General features: G+C 41.8%; 1 protein-coding gene across 2 annotated transcripts in view; it reads left to right on the forward strand.

The window, feature by feature from the left end:
- The first annotated feature begins 3559 nt into the window (after window positions 1-3559).
- The window catches only part of chst15 (carbohydrate (N-acetylgalactosamine 4-sulfate 6-O) sulfotransferase 15), a 102423-nt gene continuing 85425 nt past the window's right edge, over window positions 3560-20557 (forward strand). The window contains exon 1 of one of the 2 annotated variants that reach the window (XM_068052809.1): window positions 3560-3634. The gene's annotated coding sequence lies outside the window, so the exon portion shown is untranslated. Of the gene's footprint in view, window positions 3635-6228; window positions 6759-20557 lie in introns of those variants that run through there. The other variant, XM_068052808.1, reaches the window with a different exon arrangement.

Consider the following 20557-nt stretch of genomic DNA (forward strand, 5'->3'; position numbering starts at 1 on the left):
AGAGGTGGTGAGCAGTCGGATGGACAGTATGCGTTCCGAGCCATTTGAGGGAGGCTCTATCATGCTGAGCAAGGAGTTTCTGATGGCGAAGCCCACTCCATGCTGTCTTGGTTCTTCAGGATCCCTGCCCTGCCAGAAGAAGGTGTAGTCTTGCTCTGCTAGAGAGCCACTCGCGGGGAGGCGAGTCTCCTGAAGTGCTGCAATGTCCACATTGAGTCTACTGAGCTCGTTGTTAATGATGGCGGTCTTCCGAGAATCGTTGATTTGTGTAAGGTCTTCCGACAGGCCAGGACACATAGTTCTGACGTTCCAGCTTGCAAAGCGAAGGGCTGGTACCTTCTTTCCTTTTTTCATGTTGTTTGGTGCGGTGTATCAGTCCACCTTGGGAGGTAAAGCCCCAGTTAGTTCCTTGGTGAGGAGTTAAAGGCGGTATTAGGGATTGGTCTGGTTCCTCGGCATGTATTTGTCAGGATACCAAAACCCAGCTTTCCTACAAATTTTGGTGTACCCTGTGGCACATGACAACCTTTCCGCCATCTGCAGGGAAGCTTCTATGGTCAGGTGGACCAGGCCCACACATACATTTTCTCACAAACACTTAAGAGTGTTTCAAAGATCTTGGGCTGCAACTTACAGGAGGCCGTTCTTTTGGGGATGCATTGGACAGACTGAGGATCATCAGCAGCAGGGCCAGCACATGACCCTTGCACTGGAAGCACACTACCATTGCCAGCCTTTGAGCCTGCATGAGCATACTCTTTTCCCACACCCAAAAGCACTTAGACACTGCACTAGGACTGACAGCTGATTGGTCATTAGCAGCCCCTAAATTAGCTTATAATTACCAATATAGTAAATAGTGGTGGTAATGAGGGACACAAACTACATGTTTTTTGCTTTTTGAAGATTACCTAGTTTTGTGGGTACTTTATGGTGTTCCTTTTTATTGTGATGCCTATATGTGGTCATATTTTGAGCAAATGCAGTAGTATTAATGTAAACACAAACTGCTTCTAGGACTTGTCCTTCTTTATGAATTTCATTTTTTTCTTTATTTAGTTAGAAGTTGAAAAGTAATATGTGCTGCAAACGAGCTGCCAAACAAGTTAAATTATAATGGTAGTATTTGTTCTAAGTTTCATGCCAAGTGGTGTCTATATTATGTGCACAGCATGGCAAAGCTCAGAATCATATTTTTTTAAGAAAATGCATTAAGGATAATTACTAGAAATATGTATTATGTGCAAATTATATTTTCAATCCTTTCAGTACTCAGTAACTCTCATTCACTTTTTCATATATGTATGAAATTTTTAGGTAGAGTATTTGACAGCAAACCTTTTAAATATGGGTAATAATTCACATATGCACAAGTGTTCAGGTAATCAGCAAAGCATGTTAATAATATGAACCCTATCTATCCCTGTAACTACATAAATTTGGTAGTGGAATTCTTTTGAAGGTTTACATGGTGTATCAGGTGTACTATAAGATGTTGTATTTGTGCTGTAAATTTGGGGAAGTTGAGTAATGTTAAATCTAAATTTGGAGATGGTTTGCTTTCTGAGGTAAACATCATCTTAGAGGTTCCCCAATAAATGAGAGCTGATATAGACCAACATCTTTGCTGGATTTAATGGAACATTGTTAATGTGACTGAACAGTCATGGGCTGTGCAAGGAAATAACATAACGCAAAGGATGCTTTACTTGACATTGCTTGATAAGAGTAGCTTCAATGCACTATACAACTGCCATTTGTGGAGATCAATTGGGACAGTGGTAACCAATCCTCAGGTTTAAGCACTGGCTCACTTCCCAACATTCTAATTCACTCTCACTTTAGATCTAACTATGGGTAGGCTTACAATCATACAGCACATAAGCTGGCTATGTCTGTGCCAGTTGTTTGAAAGAGCTGTCCAGTTAGTCCCACCCATCCCCGCTCTTCCTCCCATAACCCTGAAAATGTTTCCTTTTCAAGTACATATCCAATTCTCTTTTGAAAGTTATTAATGAATCTTTGAAAAACAAAGCTTTCACTCTTTCTCACTGTACAGTATATATATTGTCAGCTTGTATCTGATTTAGTACTGAATCCTGTAAGTGTACTGCTTAGGATGTGATACTAGGCTATCCATGGTGAAACTTAGTGTTGTATACATTAAATATACTGTAGTCCATGCTTTGATGTGTCAGCTTGATGGCTATGCACTACATGACACAATGCTGTTATTTTGGTGAAAGGTTGAAAACAGGGGCTAAATGGTTTCTTTGCTAATCAAACACAAGTGTTTGAAAGTCTGGTTTTAGCATCCAATTTTATCCTAACTGCCGATAGCCATAATTTTAACTTGCCTGGAGGCTCTAAATCAGACACCTGCAGGTTTAGCACTGAAACGCTGATTAGATACAATTGTTGTGGAGCAGTATATGTGGGTACCACTCACACACTTCCACTGAAGGTGTGGAGTGTGCTGGCTGACACAGTGGCAGGTTTCAGGATGCCTCAAGGACTGAAGGAGGGGGTGCAGAGGTTCTCAGACATTGCACTGGTTGCTGTTAGCAGAGGGTGTTACGCCAAGTACTATCTTAGCATGTAGGCATCATGGCAACTTCCTGGAACCCTTGCACACACCTGACTGGATAGCTCCATGGAGAGCCGGCATGGACTCGATGGGCTGAATGGTCCCCTTCTGTGTCGTAAATGACTCTATGACTCTATCTAGCAAAATGCCATGCAGCCTCATTAATGAGCACCAGCGGGTAGTTTAAGTGGCAATAAGCCCCTCAACGATCCTCTGGTGGCTGTTCCTAGCGTGTTTCAACTCCTTTACCAAGATGGCAATTTGTGCTAAACGCAGGCTAAAGTGACGTTTCAGCTCAAGATTTCAACTTGACCACCTCAGAGACTTTTTAGCGCCTAAAGCAGTCTTTTTTGTAGTTGTGACTTTATTCTGGAGTATTGAAGACGAAGACTAAGGAAGGCTTTTAAAGTTAGGAGTTTTGATACAATGCAGTTATGAGCAGCTATTGATTTAACTTGCTACAGGCTGGTAGAGTCTGCTCTGATAGAGTTGATAACAGGACATATACATTGATGGACTGACAGATCATATCAAACAGCACATCCCTTCAGCTGTTCGCAGTAGGGACAGCACTGACCATATAAAACCAGCCCGCACTTGCAAAGCTCAGAACACAACGTATAACATTATATGTGACTCCGTGATTGGACAGCACTTTTTGAACAATCCCGGCTGTGCCAAGAATTACACTAACAACCAATTTAAGATTATCAGTCAGGCTCACAATGTGGCTCACTTATGCATTCTAGAAGCTACATATATTCAGACCCAGGTACATGTCCTCTGCAGGCAAAAAGAACATGTACAGGCGTGGCACCTTTTTTAATTAGACAAAGCAGGGGAGGACAATGGCTCCCGGGTTTATTCTCCTTGGCAACGCCTTGACCAATCAGAGTCAACTTGCCAACCAATCCCTTTTTTTCATGCGGTATAAATTGTTGCTCCCTTTGAAATTTGGCATTTTTTGCATCTGTCCTGATGAGTGCAAGACGAATATCAGAACAGCATGTCTCATTTTTCAGCAATATTTATGTCCTGTACTACCTAGTGAGTATACAATAATATCTAATGCAAACCAACCTAAAGTGTCTTTATGGGGTCAGTCTGAAAATTAGGCAGCGGTACTTTAGCATTTTTGTTATATGATTCTTAACAGATTCGGCAGGCAGCTGGATGGTGAGCCAACTTGGTTTACCTATAGGGTGAGGAAACAGAGTAAGTTGCTGGAATGGTGTCTGGAAGACTGAGTTGGCTGTCTGCTGTGCATTAGTATCTGAAGCACTGAGAGAGTGGTGTCTGGAACACTATGAGCCTGTTGTCTGCTGTGAAGTTGTGCCTGGAGGACTATGAGAGTGGTGATTGGAGGACTGAGTGCTGTCTGCTGTGCAGTAGTGCCTGGAGCACTGATCCTGCTGTGTACTGTGTAATAGTATCTGGAGCACTGTGTAATAGTGTGTGGAGCACTGTGAGCCCGTTGTCTGCTGTGCAATAGTGTCTGGTGCATTGTGTAATAGTGTGTGGAGCATTGTGTAATAGTGTGTGGAGCATTGTGTAATAGTGGCTGGAGCACTGTGTAATAGTGTCTGGAGCACTGTGTAATAGTGTCTGGAGCACTGTGTAATAGTGTGTGGAGCACTGTGTAATAGTGTGTTGAGCACTGTGTAATAGTGTCTGGAGCACTGTATAATAGTGTCTGGAGCACTGTGTAATAGTGTGTGGAGCACTGTGTAATAGTGTGTGGAGCACTGTGTAATAGTGTGTGGAGCATTGTGTAATAGTGTGTGGAGCATTGTGTAATAGTGTGTGGAGCACTGTGTAATAGTGTGTGGAGCACTGTGTAATGGTGTCTGGAGCCCTGTGTAATGGTGTCTTGAGCCCTGTGTAATGGTGTCTTGAGCCCTGTGTAATTGTGTCTGGAGCACTGTGAGAGTGGTGTCTGGAGCACTGTGAGCCTGCTGTCTGCTGTGTAATAGTGTCTGGAGCACTGTGCAATAGTGTGTGGAGCACTGTGAGAGTGGTGTCTGAAGCACTGTGAGCCTGCTGTCTGCTGTGTAATAGTGTCTGGAGCACTGTGTAATTGTGTCTGGAGCACTGTGCAAGTGGTGTCTGGAGCACTGTGAGCCTGCTGTCTGCTGTGCAATAGTATCTGGAGCACTGTGCAATAGTGTCTGGAGCACTGTGTAATAGTGTCTGGTGCACTTTGAGAGTGGTATCTGGAGCACTGTGTAATTGTGTCTGGAGCACTGTCAGCCTGCTGTCTGCTGTGCGATAATGTCTGGAACACCGTGAGAGTGGTGTGTGGAGCAAGGTGAGCCTGCTGTCTGCTGTGTAATAGTGTGTGGAGCACTGTGTAATAGTGTGTGGAGCACTGTGTAATAGTGTGTGGAGCACTGTGTAATAGTGTGTGGAGCACTGTGTAATTGTGTGTGGAGCACTGTGTAATTGTGTGTGGAGCACTGTGTAATTGTGTGTGGAGCACCGTGAGAGTGTTGTCTGGAGCACTTTGAGCCTGTTGTCTGCTGTGCAATAGTGTGTGGAGCACAGTGTAATTGTATGTGGAGCACTGTGTAATTGTATGTGGAGCACTGTGTAATTGTATGTGGAGCACTGTGTAATTGTATGTGGAGCACTGTGTAATAGTGTGTGGAGCACCGTGAGAGTGGTGTCTGGAGCACTGTGAGCCTGCTGTCTGCTGTGTAATAGTGTGTGGAGCACTGTGTAATAGTGTGTGGAGCACTGTGTAATAGTGTGTGGAGCACAGTGTAATTGTGTCTGGAGCCCTGTGCAAGTGATGTCTGGAGCACTGTGAGCCTGCTGTCTGCTGTGCAATAATGTGTGGAGCACTGTGTAATAGTGTCTGGAGCACTGTGTAATAGTGTCTGGAGCACTGTGTAATTGTGTCTGGAGCACTGTGAGCCTGCTGTCTGCTGTGTAATGGTGTCTGGAGCACTGTGAGAGTGCTGTCTGCTGTGTATTAGTGTCTGGAGCACTGTGAGCCTGCTGTCTGCTGTGTAATAGTGTCTGGAGCACTGTGAGAGTGCTGTTTGCTGTGTAATAGTGTCTGGAGCACTGAGAGTGCTGTCTGCTGTGTAATAGTGTCTGGAGCACTGTGAGCCTGCTGTCTGCTGTGTAATAGTGTCTGGAGCACTGTGAGAGTGCTGTCTGCTGTGTAATAGTGTCTGGAGCACTGTGTGCCTGCTGTCTGCTGTGTAATAGTGTCTGGAGCACTGTGAGCCTGCTGTCTGCTGTGTATTAGTGTCTGCAGCACTGTGAGAGTGCTGTCTGCTGTGTATTAGTGTCTGCAGCACTGTGAGAGTGCTGTCTGCTGTGTATTAGTGTCTGGAGCACTGTGAGCCTGCTGTCTGCTGTGTATTAGTGTCTGGAGCACTGTGAGCCTGATGTCTGCTGTGTATTAGTGTCTGGAGCACTGTGAGCCTGCTTTCTGCTGTGTATTAGTGTCTGGAGCACTGTGAGCCTGCTGTCTGCTGTGTAATAGTGTCTGGAGGACTGTGAGCCTGCTGTCTGCTGTGTAATAGTGTCTGGAGCACTGTGAGAGTGCTGTCTGCTGTGTATTAGTGTCTGGAGCACTGTGAGAGTGCTGTCTGCTGTGTATTAGTGTCTGGAGCACTGTGAGCCTGCTTTCTGCTGTGTATTAGTGGCTGGAGCACTGTGAGCCTGCTTTCTGCTGTGTATTAGTGTCTGGAGCACTGTGAGCCTGCTTTCTGCTGTGTATTAGTGTCTGGAGCACTGTGAGCCTGCTGTCTGCTGTGTAATAGTGTCTGGAGGGCTGTGAGCCTGCTGATTGCTCCTGCACTGTTGTTAGGTGGGAGGGGGGATTACTTCTGCTGCGGCTCTATTGCCTGTGGCTTGTCTGGCGGTCGATGAGCCGGCTGCCGACTGCACAGTGGCCGGATACTCGTGCTCACTGCCTCTCACTCAGGAGCCGAGGAAGAGCCGCTTACGGGAAGTTTATAGTGAAAAAGGCAGAGGGCGATAAGAGAGAGGACACAGAAATCCAAAGAGAACCGGCGACTGGACTCTCCCTCTGCCCGTGTACAGCAAGGTTTGGTGCGGCGATCAGTTATAAAGCCCTGAGAATGAGGGCTTGAAGAATTTTAACCGGCAGCGGAAATTTATTGAGAATGAAGAGACGGGTTTGAATGGGAAAGGGGTAAGTGGCTTGGTGGATGTACCCACTTGGATTGAGTTTTGAAGTTGTTATCGGGCAGCTCTGGAAAGTGTTTTGAAAGCAGTCGGGGGGTTTGTTGGAAGCCGGGCTCGGGGATCTCCCGCATCGTTTTATGTCGCCGCCTGACAGCCCTCAGTCCCGCTCCCCACTCACACAGACCCTCCAACACCTCTCCATTACTGCAAGCCGCCCCTACTATAGACCGCGACCCTGAGAGGAATACAAAAACGAGCTTCCTCTCTATCATATAGAATATATATGGTGTGAAGGAACATTGTTGAAATGGACTGACTGCTCTGCTGAGTGTCAGCGTATAACCAAACCAGGTTGGGGAGAAGGAGCAGAAACCATGTGGGCATAATGAGGAGGGCGTCGTTTCCCTGCCACCACCACCCCTTATCATCTCAGATAGATGTGTCTACTTTTCATGTTCAAAAAGGTGTTGGTTAAAAGTTGTCCTTTAGTCTCTTCAGGTAGCGTTTTAAATTTGCTAGCTCACCGAGCTATTACATTAAAGTGTGAATGTGCAGAAAGTGAATACCTGCCGGGGTATGGATCACAAAGCTCTGATCGAATCATTTGAAAAAAAGTGACCATGATAAACATCAAGATCAAAATTCAAAAGTGGTTTACAACTGTTACATGAATCTAGAGATTAGATTCCCTCCACGACCTCATTTCCTTTTGTGACCTTTTAATTCCTGATCTGTTGGGAAGGTTAAAGTTAAGGAAAAATGACTGAATTTTATTTTCAAAAGAGACCGTTTCGTATCATCTCAGATAGTTGCGTCTATTTTTGGTGTTCAAGATGTTGGTCAAAAGAGGACATAGTGTTAACCAATACTTTAACACTGTAGTTTGATATTCCCCAGCCCCCGCCCCCCACACACTTATTCTTGCTTCGATTCTGGGCTGTTGCTATCTTTTTTCAGTGTATTCTTTTTAAAGTGGAAGTTGTTTGCTATTTTAATTATCTTAATCTTGGATGCTGTTAGCATAATTTTGTTTTAAAAGTCTACATCTTTTAAAGACTTATGATTGATATGCCCTTTCTGCTCCTCAGAACTTTTCTTGTGTCTGAACCTATCTAGCTGATCACTTTCCCATTCAATTCTTCATATATGTGTTCCTCTGCCCCCCCCCCCCCCCCCCACAAAGCTTGTCCTGCCAATTTGTACCCTCACTTATATTACTGTGTTTGCACAATTTCACGAAGTGGACTATTAACATGTAAATGCAAAGTAGATGTCATTTGTTAATTAAAATGTGTGATAGATATTAGATGTATTAATATTTTGTGAAAAACTAGGTATGTTACTTTTAAAATACATTGTTGATTGCTTTTGTTTTTTGAAAACAGGTCAATGTTGTATCAGGAGTGAAGCACTCTTCTATTATTGGAATTTAAAATGTGGAAGGCAGTAAACAATTACTAGTGCCAGGTCAGCCCTGATCATTTGGTTCATACATGAAAGCTGCCATGGCACTATTCTCACTTCTGCAAAAAAAAAAATTAAATCTAAAACTGTGAACTAGATATGGAATAAAGTTAAGGAATTTCTATGCACTATGCCAAATAACACTCTTTGAGCTGTATCCCAGGATAATAGCAGATCACTGCTAAGACAACTGAGAAATGCAATGCCATTTCAGGCTCCTGATTAGCCTTTAGCTGTAAGCAGTCTGTTATTCTGTCTATAAATATTATGACCTAAAATAAGTAAAATAAGGTGTTTTTTGTTACAGGGAAATATTATTTCTCATCATGTCAGAGGCTGTTTTATTTTCGAGTGAGACACCTGGTCCAACAATATATTCTTAAAAACAATTTTTCCTGCCCATTTTGCACAGCCTAGTATTACCAATAGGAGGTGTGAGGTTAGCAGAATATATCATCCTTAAGTGACATTTGTGTTCCTCTAGATAAGTGATGTTAGTTTTAATTTTGGACACCCAGTATCTGCATCAATCGAGCAACAAGTAGAAAGTCTCCCCGGCCTGCAGTTGGATATACTATGTAAATGAGGAAACTTGCTCCCAGTTTTATATGCCTTTTAAAAACACTTGAATGTCGATAGAGAATTGTATTAATTAGTTACCATACCCAGTACGGTTAGTTGCTTTTAACCAATGTTAATATTTTTAAAATTGTGTTCCTTTTTTAAATAATGCTTTTCTCCTAAATGTTAAATACATATGATCAGCAGCACATTGTGACTGTATTGTAGGTTCTCATCTTGAAAGCAGTTGAATCTTTAATCTATTTGCCACAGACAATATGTGATGAACTTTAATCAGTCTATATCATTATCCTACTCTGCCTCTCCACTGATGAAACTCTTACTCATACTTTGTCACCTTCAGACTTGACTACCTTATTGTCTTCTTGCTGGCCTCCCATTTTTCATAAATTTCAACTTGTTCAAACCCTTGCACTAAGACCTACTTGCCCACTAGCTCAGCATCTCACAATGCACTAAATTCAAAATCCTTGTCATTGTGTAAAAAAAAACATTTCTCCACAGCCATGACTAGGATTATCAACCCTCCCAGGTTGCTCTGGAGTCTCACGGAATTCGTTGCCTGGACACTCCTCCAAGCATCTGGGAGAAAAATCATGGGGACATTTTCTTCTCCTGTTTTGGTCTATCCTGACCTATAGCATGACGACGATGTGCCCAAGATTCATTGTTGGTCTGATGCATGTATGCTATAACTGGTATAAACCACATGATGGATGGAGCGGTTTCTGGGATGCAAAGGATTATGGGTACTGGAGGTGCCATTATTGACCAATGGCTGCAAGGCTTGATGTGTTAGGTGACCAATGTTAGGCATTTGTGGCAGGGCAGTTGGAAGCAGGTCATATGATGGTACCTCCTGGAGTACAGTCCAACAGAGTTGGTAACACTATCTTTGCCTTGCCCCACCCTCTCTGCAAAGACCTTCAATGCTACTTCCCTTCTGAATGTTCTTTTCCCCTGGACTTTTGTGCCTCTTCCACTGTCCCCCACCCTACACCTCCAATTGGTGCAGAGCCATCAGCCAATTTAGTAGCTTAGTCCTAGGCCAGAATTTTACGCCACCCCAGTGAGCCAGATGGTGGCGGGGGTGGCGTACAATTGAGTGGGAGGCCTTCCCCACAATACGTGGGCCAGAAAGGGGGGGGTGAGAAACAGGCTGCCTGCCCCAGCCCAACCAAGGCCCTTAAGTGGCCACTTAACAGCCACTTACGGGCCTTCACCCGCCTCAATGGGGATTTTACCTCTGGCAAGCATGCATACTGGCAACGTGAAAGGTCGCCCAGTGAAACCTAGTGGCCTCTCAGCGCAATGGGGGTGGCACAGGCTGCCCGATTGAGGGCTGCCCGCCTTCCCCAATCACCCCCAGAACCTGAGATGCTCCTTTCCCCACAAACGACCATCATTACCTCACCGGGGCGTGACCAATTAGCCTGGCGAGGCAACCCTAACTTACCTGGACTTCTAGCTCCATGTCTTCAGCTGGGCTGCAGTCCCAGCATTGGCCACTGCTCCTGGTGGCACTGCTGGGACTAAGAGCTGCTGGCCCAATGATTGGCTGGCAGCTCAATGAGGCAGGACTTCCTCCCTCAAGCGGGTGGAAGTCCCGCCTCGAAACAATTAAAGCCCGGAGACTCATAAAATGTGGGTCGGATTCCCAGGCCGGGAGGAAGCGGGTTCGCCACTGACTTTTGTGTTGGTGGCAGGCTACCGTCCGCCCGATGTAAAATCCAGCCCGTAATCTCTGAAACTCCCTCCCTAAAGCACACCATCTCTCTTGCTTCTCCTCTTTGTGCCTTCACCTGTCCTAATTCCATCATTTCTTGACTTGGCATCCATTTTTCCCATAACTATTTGGGGCATTTGTTATGTTAAAGGTGATGTATAAATCTATGTTCTTGTTGAGAATTAATGGGAGCCTAGCCCCCTTTTGTTCCCACAGATGTAACCTTTATTGTTTATCTGGTTCAGCATCGGCTTAAGTTCTGTGGAGCTCCATTCTTTAGGTAAACAGATGCAGGAGAGTAATAAAGAAATGCGAGAGTTTCTTACAGATGGAATATATATGAATGTTTGAAAGTTAAAGGACTCCACTTTTTCTTAAGGAGCTCACATCTTGCTAATGTAAATCAGACAAAGTGTATTAATTTTGTGAGTAATAACTGCCGATTTAGGGAATATTTTGATTCAACTAAAGAACTGATGTCTCTCTCAAACATTTTTGGGAAGTGAAAAAAGCTGTGGCGATTTTGTTGCAATAAAAGTACAAACAAGTGAGGCAGTCATGGGTTTTAGTATGATTTATATCACTATGTAATCAAACAAAAAAGGTTTGATACATTTTTCACAAAGACAGTGTCCTTTAACAATTTTGTACACAATATTTCCCCAGACAGATGTTGTATAGGTCAGATTTCTCTTTGAAATTTCCACCCCCCCCCCCCCCCCCCCCCCCCCAACTACTTTCATTGCTTCATGGAGCTCGTTCCAACACCTTGTCTTCCAGTTGGAAGCCTGGGAATGTTAGGGTCGTGCACTTCTTCATAGGGGCAGTTGATGATACACTAGGGCTTTCAAGGGTTGGAAATCCAGCCAGTAAGGTCCGTTATGACACTGCACTCCTTTTGAAATCCAATATTTTATGCCCGCAAGAATTCCATCAAGTAACCTTGTTTAAAAATGATAAAGCTCACCCAACGAGGGCCGGCAGATTGGAGTGTTGGGCAGTCTGAGAATTGAGTCTGTGGATTTTTTGACAGGAAATACCATTATGCTATGATGCTGCTCTGTTCATCTTTTTTAATATAGTCGATCCATGGTAGCGTAATTCAATATTGAGCTATGCTATTGTTTCATACATATTTAATATTGACTATATTTTTACCATATTTAAGCACTGTACTTTACACAGTTAAAGTCATAACACGCAAGTCCAAATAAAGATGAAAGGATCTGGGATGAAGCCAGTGGTCTTATTGGAGCTGAATCTGCGACTATGTGTTATAGCAGTTTTTTTTCCTATTTTGGATGAAATGCATAGTGTAAGGTGAATAATGTTCATATTGAAAGAACTGTTGAAAATTGAGTCTGGTAGACTCCAGTACTGATTATAGTTTGTTATAGATAATTTACTCTAACGATTAATTATCTACCAAAACTGTGTTTCTTCTTTTACCTTGTATACATTTAACCCTTTTCAAACTTAACATGTGCACTCAGTTACATGTCTTTGGGTGGACAAGAGTTAAATCTGCTTTGCTTTTGTGAAAGTACATCGCCAACAATTTTTTTTTTGTAGACCTTCTATTTTAATTTGCTTCCTTACTTGGCTGCAGTTCCGTGGGTGCCAGTTGCCTTCTGATGTAGGCAGTTATTCATGCAAGGTTATACCTATCAGGAAAGGATGAACAGTCCAGAGGTCTCTTCTCTTTAAAATTCTGAAAGGTTTTGATATAGTAGACACAGAGAGAGTTTTTCCAGTTATGGGGAGGGGCAAAATTAGAAGCCATCAAACTAAGATAGTCAGCAATAAATCAAATAGGGAATTCAGCAGAAACTTATTAACCCGGAGAATAGGGAGAATGGGAGTAGTTGAGGTCAATAGTATAGATGTATTTAAGGGGAAGCTAGATAAACATGTGTGGAAGAAGGGATTTGAGGGTTACGCTTATAGAATAAAATGAGGAAAAATGGGAGCAGGCTCGAGTGGAGTGTGCATACTGGCTAGTTCGAATGGCCCGTTCTTGTGCTGTATATTCTACGTAATGTGTGAGGCTTTGCATTGACTTCTGCTTCACCTTTTCTACATATGAAGGACATTACAGTTGAGTTCAAAACCGTCCTTCCTTGATATGTACTTTCAGCAGGGGTAGCTATACAATGATCAGGAGCAGGAATCCAGGTTTGTTTCTCTTCTTCCTAAGGAGATTGCTGCCAATTGTACCACTTGCACTGCTACCCTAACCTGACATCAGTTGTTCAGCATAGTTTATGTCACAGGGATGGAGAATTTACCTCTGAGCCATGAAGTCTTCAACCGGATTTAATTTATTTTTTGCACTGTTGTAAATTCAATTTATTCTTGTGTAACTATTGCACTGCAACATGGATTACAAACAAAGAACAAAGAACAGTACAGCACAGGAACAGGCCATTCGGCCCTCCAAGCCTGTGCCGATCTTGATCCCTGCCGAAACTAACACCTTCTGCACTTCCGGGGCCCATATCCCTCTATTCCCTTCCTATTCATATATTTGTCAAGATGTCTCTTAAATGTCGCTATCGTATCTGCTTCCACCACCTCCCCTGGCAGCAAGTTCCAGGCACTCACCACCCTCTGTGTAAAAAACTTGCCTTGCACATCCCCTCTAAACTTTGCCCCTCGCACCTTAAACCTATGTCCCCTAGTAACTGACTCTTCCACCCTGGGAAAAAGCTTCTGACTATCCACTCAGTCCATGCCACTCATAACTTTGTAAACCTCTATCATGTCGCCCCTCCACCTCCGTCGTTCCAGTGAAAACAATTCGAGTTTTTCCAACCTCTCCTCATAGCTAATGCCCTCCAGACCAGGCAACATCCTGATAAACCTCCTCTGTACCCTCTCCAAAGCCTCCACGTCCTTCTGGTAGTGTGGCGACCAGAATTGCACGCAATATTCTAAGTGTGGCCTAACTAAGGTTCTGTACAGCTGCAACATGACTTGCCAATTTTTATACTCTATGCCCCGACCGATGAAGGCAAGCATGCCGTCTGCCTTCTTGACTACCTTATCCACCTGCGTTGCCACTTTCAGTGACCTGTGGACCTGTACGCCCAGATAGGGAAGTTTGTTTGTTTGTGTGTGTTTGATGCTGCCAAAGAAAATTAAGCTGATCTGATTAATCAATGAATGATGCTCGATGGCAAACAAAATACAACAAAACTTAGCTTAAAATATCACTGTGCAGAGACTGCCTAATGTTGATTCAAGTGCAAGTTAATGAACTAATTTTGAATTAGTGTGAGAAAATCACCTGCCTATAAGGTCAATGTTGTGTTACGATAATTCATGCAGAATCTCCAGTCACGGAAGTGTAAATACATCACAAAATCGTAGAATGGAGCTGCAAAACCTCAGCCCCCATTTCAGATACACATCTGTCAAATGTGACTAACCCAAGATGATGGTCTGTTGATGGCATAAGGTGCTGTCACTGTGCCTAGAGTCTAATGTGTGCTACAGCCACTAAGACCAGTAGATGTTAATGGACCAGAAATTCCTGGGACTCACTCTGCTGCTGGAAGGGTGAGACTTGTAGCTGCCAGTCTGCTGCAGCCTTAAATATTGGGATTGGGATATTTTATATGGTAGAGGGAGGGGGCGACTGCACCAGTTCTGTCATAATTGGGCATCCACTCTAGTAGGGGCTCAAGAATTTTACAGCTGTACCTTAGTGTTGCAATAAAGGGGAAGCTGAAGAAAGCCTAAAAATGGGAAGCTGAAGAAAGCCTAAAGAAATTCAAAAAATAAATCCTTTGTCTCTTTTTCAGTGTTAAACAATTGTTCATCATTTTCATCATTATTTTAAATATTTGACCAATTAAATTTCCAAGATTTTCAGAATATAATTTTTGCCTTGGTTCTAATGATAAAAAATAAAATGCAGTCATTAATTAATCTACTCTGACACATTCTTACATTCATCTCTTCCCTTGTTGGTCTCACTACACCATTCAGTATACCAGAGGTCATAGTACAGGAGGGGAACCTGTGACTAGGTATTTACTAACACTTCTTTGTACCTGCTGGGAAATCCATGAGGTTAACCTAGAGTGACTGACCTTATTAATCCTCCCTGCCTGTGCAAAAGTAGCTGGCAACTACAGTGCCAGTCCCCAGTAGCGCAGCTAAGATTGGGAACTCACCACAGGGCAAATCATGGGCATGAACCCACATCTTTCCTATCTTACTCAGGGCATTTTAACATAAATAGTTTGTCAACACATATAAATTAAATAATTGTATAAATGCAGAAGAAAGAATCATATTAGTCATTTGAGCCACAAATGCTGCAGTACTGCTGTGAAAGTATAGCCACAGGGGTTAACTGTAAAGCTTTAATAACATACTGTGATTCTTTAAAGTGGTGCATTGGACTGAAAGAGGATGGTTCTGATGTGGATGACATAGGCATGGTGATTTACTTGGTATGTTAATTAAAGACTGCCACATGTGTCCCGAGAATAAATCTTGACTGAGCTACATTCAAAACCTGTGCAATTCTAGCGTTGTACAGAGTCCCCATTTAAGAATAAGTCTGGGTGTTGACTGCATATCAAGATATTCTATATTTAAGTTTGCAGTAAAAGAGGCTGACTGTCAACAGTAAGTAACTATATGCAACACCATGTTTTCCTGTTTTTACTCTGTATTTGCTTATGATAATAGGGTCACTATTGAGTAACTTTGAAATTGTAGCAATTGGAAGAAACTTTAATGTTGCATCCAACGTCTGACATGATGGGTTTGAAGAGTAAAGGTATTGCCTTATGACGTAAATACATTCTGACTATGGTCATTTTGGTAGTTTGAGTAATAACTCAAGTTATGGAAATTGATCTTTCTTTCATCTACCCATCTGAAAAAAGAAGTTAGCTTTTACTGCAAAGGGCTTCGATGTATTATTTCATTAATTTTGTTTCTAGTTCCTTGGATCTCCAGGATGTGGCTTTGTAGTCTGGATTGCAGACATTTCAACATTTCCGCTTTATAAAATCAGCTTGGTCTCGGTGGTTTTGCAAACAGAGGGCAAATGGGCAGTATCTAGGTCAGAGAATCTATGGGGGTGGGGGTGCAAGGACGTTATCAGGGGACGGGCTCATAGGATCATAGGAAATAGGAGCAGAAGTAGGCCATTTGGCCCGTTGAGCCTGTGCCACCATTCAAATAGATCATGGCTGATCTTCTACCTCTGCCATTTTTCCTCACTATCTCCATATTCCTTGATGTCATTAGTATTCAGAAATCTACTGATTTCTGTCTTGAACATGCTCACTGATTGAGCTTCCACAGTCCTCTCAGGTAGAGAATTCCACAGATTCACCAGCCTCTGAGTAAAGAAATTCCTGCTCATCTCAGTCTTAAATGGCCTGTCCCTTATTCTGACTGTGATGATGTTAGCTCTAACTCATTAACAGGTTAAAGGCTAAAAATTGCTGGGAGGTTGCATCATTAGAATGATGCATTAATGTTGCTCACTGTTATTAAAATAACCAGCAATTTATAGAGTAAAAGAGATAAACCATAAGGTCTGATTTCTGGCAAGTTACTGTACAATTTGAGAAGACTCACAGCTGAATGGCTCAAAGTTTGTTTTCGCCATGAGTTTCTCCATTGAACAATGTGATCGTGAAGCTGCTGGATTTACGATATTATGAATTATTTCCACTGCAGCCATTTTGAACTGGTAAGTAATGTTGCAGAACACTCTGCTAATGACATTATTTATGTTCCTGACATGACACTTAATTTGGCAGACCCAAAAGGAACCAGTGAAGCTCTGGAGCTACAGGCTTTTTATTCTTTTTTCTGCCAGTCTTGTCATCCACACTCCTGGTATTGCCAGAAGGCAATAATGTCAGGACGCAAAGCTGCTTCAAGACTCAGAAGAGGACCATGTATTCAAATATAAAATGGATTTATTTCAGAAAATATTTTTCAGATCCAGTATATGAGACATCACGTGATAAGTATAGTTGTCTGCAAGGAAGTTGATGAGTTTGGACCTATGGTACCTAAAGCACTCCACCACTGGGATCTCCTTGTGTTGTGGTCTGTTATAAACTAATTGATAGAGATTGAATACTATGATTAGTCAACAACTCCATTATCATATCATCATGTGACTACCAGGACAGTAGAAGGCAAACTAGTTTGGCCATGGCGTTTTCATCTAAAATGTCCTATGTTACTATGAAAGCGGAGCAATGGCATACTTCCATTGTTCCATTGTTCTATACTCGATCTGCAACTTCATGGATGTACAATATTTGTACATTTGTACTCTGTCATTCGCTCACCTACTAACTTCTCAATGACCCATACAGCAATGCCTAAACACAGCTGGGTTACAATGTCCTTTTCCTCTGCTGGTTCTTTTTGACACTTTTTTCATTTACCTTTCTGTTTCTCATTTTTCTTTCTCCCTCTTTATTCCTCTTTGGTTTAAACATGCAGAATGGCCACTTCGGTTTGGTACCAAATGACTGATGACAGCTGCTGAACTTTATCACGGCACGAGTCCCTGTGCTTACGGGAGAGGGGACAAAAGGAGGCAAAAAATAGGTGATGCACACCAAGCACATGTCCCTCCTGCAGCATCCCAGTTAGATAACCTCTCTGACCTAAATTTCCTTCCACCCCGCACACTGAGAAGATCTGTCAAATATTGCAGGAGTTTCACTTGGGCTCTGGCTAACTTCTATTTTCACAATTCCTTTCATCTTTCCATGCATATAATTTATTGAACATCTAATTTTTCATTGCTACTTGTCCATTCAGTTTAATGCGCATGGGTTTTTTATAAGTACGCAAGATGTACTTATTGTCCATTAGTAGTCCATGGAGGAAGCAGCCAGCTCCTAAAAATCTGAAGTCATCATTTCCATTCTGTTAGTCTAGCACACAGAGAGCTGTGGATAAGGGAAGAATGCATCCTTCATGACTTTTTAAATCTGTACTTTAGTGACTATAAGTTCACGAAGAATGACTGTGGACAGTCTTTGTAGATGTGGCACCACCTACTGGAGTTTATGTTTAACCCTAAGTTGAATACCCGTACAACACTGAATTTGCATTTCAACACAAAATGGTCTTTCAACCTATAACCTTTCCATTCTCTTTCTAAATTCTGAATGACATGTATTCATTGGTTCTCAACAGTTACCTTGTGATTTGTAAATATCTTTGTAATTGGCTATCTCAGAGCTTGCCTTTCCTTTTTAAAATAAAAATGTTTGACTGTAATGAAAGTGGTAATACTTGGGCCAAACTGTTGTTTTTATTATTGCGTTAACAACAAAAAGACAAACCGAAACCAGAATAACACAGCAGGGCTCTTTGCATCAACATCTTCTGTTTCCCACATGTTCTCAGCAGCAAAAGCTTCAAAATGAACAACGAACCACAGCAGAATAGCTTCCTGTGGTGTGATTTGAGGAGGTGAATTACAAAAACATTAATGAATCAGTTATGACTCTTTGTACTTGATCCACTTGACGTGTTCGGCTTTTTCCAAGAATGCTCTTGATTTACTGGCTTTAATACATGCCAGGATAAGTTGAGATGATTTGCCTGCATGTTGTTCCTCACTCTCTACTGTTCCTTCCTGTGGGGGTGTATGTGCTCACCATCTCCCCTAATAGTAACTTGGTGTGAAGAACTATTGTGAATTTATGCAGTTGAAGTTCCTCATTGATTTGCAAACTTTGCTATTGAGAATTCTTGTGAAGCAGAAGATTGCGGGGGTGGAGTGGAAGAAGTGTAATATTTTGTACTGTTTTTGGTTTTAGTGTACATTAGGTTTATATGTCCAGAAATTACTTCAGGTCCAACATTAATTTTTGATATTACATTATGTATAATGACATAATAGCTTTAGCTACAGGTAAAAAAATGTAATGCTTGTTTCCAGTTAATGGCACAGCGTGTGAAAAATCTAGTTTACTGTGCCCGTTAGTCCACAGGATGTTTTAAATTTTTGTTTAACCTTTATTCTTTGCCTCATTTTATTTTGATTTTATTTCATGCATTTGCATGTTCTTTTGAGATTATCTGCTCCATTGCTGATTAATCAGAAAGTAAAACCAGAAAAATTAAATTCCAGAACCATTTTTCTTCTGCAGTTTAATGACTGAACATTAGTCACTAATGAGCACTGTGGTATCTAAGCTACAACCCCTATTTTAAAGTCACTAGAGAAGCATTTGATTTATATTTCACAAACAGTTGCAAAAATTGAAAACCATGGAAAGATTGTTCTCATCAGTTGCTTCTCAGATTAAGCTGCTTTTTTTTTTCAAATGCATAGCATTTGCATTGTATCCTTGCATCTCGATGCTAAAGGTTAGACCACAAGCCACTTCGGAAATAGTTTGCATTTTCTTCTAGCAAAACATTTTTCAGTATCAATTGATACAATGCTGTAACCTTTCATTCAAGGGCCATAAATATGAAATAGTCATTAATGAATCTAATAGAAAATTTGGAAGAAACCTCTTCACCCAGAGAGTGGTTAAAATGTGGAACTCATGACCACAGGAAGTAGTTGAGGCAACTATCAATAGATGCATTCAAGGGGAAGCCAGGTAAACACATAAGATAAAGGAATACAAGGATATGTTGGGGTTAGATGAATAGGGTAGGGAGGAGGCTCATGTGGAGCATAAATACCAGCATGGACCTGGTGGGTTGAATGGCCTCTTTATGTACTGTAAATACTTTGTAATACTTTCTTCACGACATTCAACGTACTTCTAGAATTTTGTTTTGTGTGCACAGGCATTAAAACAGTGGAACCTTTAAGATTAATTTCTGAAACAATGGCCAGTAACTTTATCAATCAAAATGTTTTGCTCATTCTTCCCAAAACAAATCAGCTATTCAAATTCTCATTGAGCAGTCTTAGGAGTTTGTGTAATATCTCATCTAGATTGGGTCAAACACTATAGCAAAATACCTTATTTGTTCTTGGAACATCTTTGTTTTGTTATCTTTCTAATATCACTTCAAAGTTGATAACTTTTCCTGGGTGGACAGGCCTCTGCCTGGATAATAAGCAAAATTAAACAAAATGTTGGTGGCAAGCCACAGAAGGGAACAATTAGTACCTTTTCTGCCAAGTTGAAAACTGGGGCAGAACAAAGGCAGATGGAATTCTGGCTTGAGTTCTGATGGGTTTTTTTTTTGGTGATGAAAAATCAGACTTTATCAGACTATAAAGTCTCTGAGCAGCCCACGTAAAGTCTGACAATCTCCAACAAAGTTGGACAGGAGACAACCGTGTACAAGAAATATTCAAGATGATTAGATCAAGGGTCTGTACTGACCTAATGAGGTATACTAGGTGCTGACTCAAACATTCTATATATTTTGGGAGCCAAAAGCCTCGTTAGTATGAGCTCTGCCAATAGCAAAAGCCCTCAAGCTGCTAATGTGGTCACGGCTCCTAAAAATAAGTGAACAGGGTGCAGCGGACAGATTACAGATACTTCACAAAAAAGTGGAGCAGATAAAATCATTTTCTGCAACGTCACACAGAAAGATTCTAGACACAGATATAACAATTGCAACATCTCAATATGCTGTTTCATCCCCCAGGTTTAGAAATAAATTGAACAATGAGTCCTGATCATTCTATTACATGACGTTAACATACTGCATGTTATGAATAGTTCACCAACATCTGTATGGCTGCTGGGACTATAACCTATGTATTTTATTTTGTGTCCTAAATTATCATTTTAATATTCCTGTAGAATATACAAAATTTCACAATATGTTTTCAGAATATTTATCTCAGGGTGCTTTTAATTTCAAACTTAAGTTGTGCAGGAAATGCAGCTTTAAGGAATATGTCAAAGAACATTGTCACCTGTTTACTAAAGTGTGATGCAGCTGTGTTAGGCCGAAGTGGTCCGGTAGAGTTAACTGGAGTGAATTTGTATCTGCGTGTACCTGGAGTGTATGTATGTCACCTAATTTTGATAGGGATCATCAAA

The sequence above is a fragment of the Heterodontus francisci genome, chromosome 20, assembly GCF_036365525.1.
Source record: "Heterodontus francisci isolate sHetFra1 chromosome 20, sHetFra1.hap1, whole genome shotgun sequence".
Lineage (NCBI taxonomy): Eukaryota > Metazoa > Chordata > Chondrichthyes > Heterodontiformes > Heterodontidae > Heterodontus > Heterodontus francisci.